Genomic DNA, 4,887 nt, shown 5'->3' with positions numbered 1-4,887 from the left:
CCTAAAACATTCTGCTCTGCTCCGACCAGTTCAGGAAACACCTGATGAAGCAGCCGAGCTATGATGTCAAAATATCGTTTTGGGAATACATGGGACAACGATAGTATTCTCCAAGATGACAGTTTAAATGAGGTAGTAGTTTTTCCACAAGTCTTCGAACTTCTATGAACAGTTTTAATGCCAACAAACTTTATTTAGTAAAATTCAAATAATTGTTGCACATCGTCATTTCAAGAAGTTTCTATCTACTTAATGCCTTAGTTATACCAAAGGAAAAATTCATTAATTAATTTTAATCATTACCGCGCCAAGCGTGGGATGGGAAAGCAGGCTGAAGCAGGCATCAACATCTCCAAAGAAGACAAAGAGAGCCGTCGTGAAGTAGACTCAGTTTCCCGTGCGAAACCTCTGCAGTCGCAACATCCGACTTCTAGTTGGCTTGAACACGTCCAAGTTATGCTTGTTTGTTGGCCGTATTCGATGATATGGAGTGTTTCGATGAAACAAGCATGACAGCTAACGAACATCGTCACGTAGGAGGCAGAGTATAATAATCACCACAGTTTACGAACTAAGGCGTTAGAATACAATGAAATTCATCCCTTATCGTACATGTCTATCGAGGGAATAACACCCTTTAAAGCTGTGTTCCAGTGTCTGTCTTCCCCTCAGTTGTTAAAAATGAATGCTATTCCGTGATAAAGCAAATGCTATCACCCTGTCCCTTTTTACAATGTTCTCCACATGTTCCTGTCCTTGTCGATTCTGAGGAGACCCTTCTTATTTCTTATTTTACTAGTCCACATAATTTTAAACATCCTTCTGTAGCATATTTCAAAGGCTTCAGATTTTACTCGTACTTTTTCCAGCTTACTCACAGTTCGTCTTACACTACCATATAACACTGTGCTCCTAACGTAAGTTCTCAGATATTTATTCCTGGAATGAATTTCAGTATTTGATACTAGTACACTTCTTTTTGCCAGGAATCCCCTCTTTGTCTGTGTTCGTCTGTTTTCTGTGTCCTCTTTGCTTCGTCTGCCATATGTATTTTACTTGCAATAGAGAGAATTTCTATTACTTCGTCTATTTTGTGATCCCAAGTTTTCATGTTAAATTTCTTGCTATTCTTTCTGCTACTCTTCATTACTCAATCCGTTCTTCATTTTACGCTCAGTCCACATTTTGTAAAGTTTAGACCGTTCATTCCATTCAATAGCTCCTGTAATTCTTCTTCATTTTCGCTTATGGTAGCAATGTTATTAGTAGACTTACCATTCATTTTAATCCCATTCTTTAATATTTCGTTTCTGTCCGTCACTGCTTCTTAGATGTATACATTCAACACTAGGGGCGAAGCACCCTTTTAATCCGAGAACTCGGTACTCTGTCTCCCATTGTTACTGAACTAAGGAAGCCCGACTCTGTCCTTTTCTTTGACTGAAAAGACAACAGCAAACACAGAGAGATTCTAGTTATATTACGAATTGCTCCACTCAGTAAAGTGGATGCAGCACGGATGGCACCGACGGGTGAACTCACAAATAGACGAGGAGGGCGTGGTCGTCACTCCGCCGCACAAAGGCGCGCTGCTGAAAGCGCGGCGCTTTTGCAGCGCCAGCTTGTAATTGTTGTCAGAAGGCGGCGAGGGCCCTGTTCGCATCTAAATGCAAATGACGAGCCTTTTGTCGTCGCACTATGCAAATGATCGAAACATGACTGTGGCGCGCTCTAAACACCAGTGGCGAATCGCCCACACCATCTAAATTCCGAGCAGGAGTAGGGTTAATGTTAAATGGTGACCATACTCGTTTTCCAGATGTACCAGCAAATTTGATAGATTTACGACCGTTACCGTGGTATTCAGAGCTCACTCGTTTTAACAACGTTGAATCCTTTTCATTGTTAAAGCGGAACTGAAACTTAATGACTCAGTGACGAAGTAAGTAGGTTTAGACGGCGAAATGACATATCACTCTTATCAGATTTGCCTTGTCTTCTAGATTTTCACTTAAGATGGTAGCTCAGCTATTCACCTGAGTGCCAGTCCCATACGAACCGCTGTGCTGTAACTCACTCAACAAACGCCATGTTTTTGTGTGTCGACACCTAATTGCGAAGTATGTAGAGATAAGTTGGTATGTCATAGTAGTCCGTCATATATTGGGGATGGGGCTGTGACTTGAGGAAAGTGTACCTAGAGTACACGATATTTCCTGTTTGGTCTTTCAATCTAGTGCCGATTTTAGATCACACAGAAGATTAAACTCTAGAAACCATAGTAGGCAGTATGAGACGTTTTCTATTGTTTTTTCTGTAGTTAGACATTAGGTTGCTTTTTGTGCAGCATTAGTATGTCTTTCGAGCTCTACACATGTAAGGGAGGTATCATATATTAAAGCTTTTTGTAATATACTGTTAATTATTCAGGTATAGAATTTTATGGTGAGTGAAATGCTATGTGCTTATAGAACTATTTCTACAACATGTGGACGGTTGAGCTATACTACCTCGGTCGCACACCATTTTGTACCTTTGAACAGAAGATCTTTCACCATGGAGCATGTGATGCTTGCAAATGAACTGAGTTTCGTTAATCTCTTAACGATTTTACCTGTCTTAAAATTTCATCTATCTCAGAATGTAATTCTTCTGTATTTGGTAATAGTTCTACTCAAACCGATGTCACTGATTATTAGTATGTCCTAGTTTAATACTTATTATACTAGACAGTATCGACAAGATTTTTCTGGATTAAATTGGGTTCAAATGGCAACAAATTTTCACATTTGGAAGAACCTTAATTTTTCCTGGAGCATCTTTCTACGTGAAAGTAAAGATGAAGTAGTAATTACTTACTGCCGAACAAAAATGGGGTTCTACATTTTGTGAAAATTATTTTCACTTTGAAAACTGGAATAACGCATTTTCTGTTGTAATTAAATAAAACTAGGGGAGTAACAACTGGGCCGAGGCGTGAATGGCAATTGTACTGAGGAGGGAGGCCTGCTGGTGTAGTCCGTGCAGCTGTGCCAGGGTGGCGTAGTGGTTAACTCATCTGCCTAGTGTGCAGGAGACCCGGGTTCGAATCCTGGCCTTGGCACAAGTTTCCATTCATCGCTTCAGTCTGCATATACACATTATTTGGTGTTAAAGAACATTAAGGATGATGGGTAGAGACTAACTGGTGATAAACATCATTCCTTACAACCATTACCAATATTGCAAAATCAAGAGAGGGTAGCGTAGGCAAGGATACGTTATTAGGGATAATTAATGTATGCTGAATAGTATGCGCATTGCTCAGCTTGTGTGATGGAAAACAGAGTGGTATATATTGTTGTATTCTCGTTAGCCGCTTTAATGACGTCTCGTTGTCTCTGTAGAGTTGTACCATGGGAAAGAAGGAGGGGATATTGGTTGGTGGCCGGTATCCGCATTCTGTAACACAAACTGCACGCAGTTACTAAAGGGGTTCTTTATTTGTAAGCGAAGAGGTACTTAACTTAAAGTTCATTATGCTGAGGTACAGTCTCTCTTCTGTATAGTCCCCGTAGCCTCAATGCTGTTGAAGAAGAAGTCCGCAATGTTCACTAGAAGATTGCTTGTGCTGCCTGTCTCTGTGCTAGAGGCTAAGTATCGAACTAACTGGCGTACGAGGTTCCAACTAACTGGCTAAACTGATTCTTGGGTATGCGGTGGAGGTCCTAAATAGTGATGAATGAGAGGGCGTTGGCAGCACGTTTGCAGCGAGTCTTGCCGTTGGCCCCAATCGATACTGTCGTAACCTCTATGCTGCATGGTGTGCTAGCGCCAGTTACAGCAACGTATATATATGTATATATATATATATATATATATATATATATATATATATATATATATATATAATTTCAGAAGAACACAGTAATACGGTATAGATTTAATAAAAGGAGTATCTACAAATGACTGCCTAAAAGGAAGCACGTGCTATTCGAACACACACTGTCTAAAAATTATAGTATGATGTTTAAGAATTACGTTCTTTTGCATTATAAGACATGTTTGCTTACGTTACCATACTGCAATACAGATAACAGTCAATCCCTTTATATGTAGTTTCATTCAGAAAGGGCGACATGAGTGCAAATAGCTGAAGACAGTAATGAATGCGCATATGTAGAGGACACATTTACCCATGAGTGGATTCTTATGTGTGATGCTGATGGTAATAGCAGGCCTACGATATTGACATCCGGAAATTCAGAAAGACGATCGCAGAAAGGAAATCTCGTACGGAACGAAGCTGAAAGGATGAAATACTGGAATGCAGTACGTTAAAAACTGAATGAATAGCTATATTTATATCACGAATATTCGGTACGGTGGTTCAATTTTATCGCTGGATGAAGACACTATTTTTTAGCACCCATGCTAAGACTTCGAGATAAAAAAGAAATTAAGATTTCTAGAAATAAGACAAAGCAAACATCTGTTGAAGATTACGACTACAATGTTACATGGTGTTTTTATTGTCTGATAGAAGAGTGAAACAGAAAAAATAACGACTTGACTAGCGTCAAAACTTAGAAAAACGTGGCAGTGGAAGATGAGAAAGAGTTCTCCTATGTACGAAGAAAGATTACACGGGATGCCTTTAGTAAAGCAGATATGGGAAATGCAATAGCACAGAAAGAACGCCGGAATAAAAGAGCTAGATAAGTACCACATGTTGACCTGGAAATAAAAGCGAACGACTGGAACAAAGCATTGTATGGAAGTGAGAGATGAACCATTGGAAATCTAGAGCAGGAGAAACTTGGAGTTTTTGTAGTATGGTGCTATCGAAGAATGTGAAAAACTGAGTGGACAAAACAGAGTGCGACATGAAAAGCTATCAAAACCAAT

The 4,887-nt window shown here is 39.6% G+C and overlaps 1 non-coding gene across 1 annotated transcript; it reads left to right on the top strand.

Annotated features, from left to right (window-relative positions):
• Window positions 1–3,031: 3,031 nt before the first annotated feature.
• On the top strand, window positions 3,032–3,103 carry Trnat-agu. Its single transcript has one exon. It is a non-coding gene; the product is annotated as a tRNA-Thr (tRNA).
• The last annotated feature ends 1,784 nt before the right edge of the window (window positions 3,104–4,887 follow it).

The sequence above is a fragment of the Schistocerca piceifrons genome, chromosome 5 (assembly GCF_021461385.2).
Source record: "Schistocerca piceifrons isolate TAMUIC-IGC-003096 chromosome 5, iqSchPice1.1, whole genome shotgun sequence".
NCBI classification, from domain to species: domain Eukaryota; kingdom Metazoa; phylum Arthropoda; class Insecta; order Orthoptera; family Acrididae; genus Schistocerca; species Schistocerca piceifrons.
The sequence above is the reverse complement of the archived record's forward strand: the minus strand, read 5'-3'. Positions and strand labels throughout refer to the sequence as shown.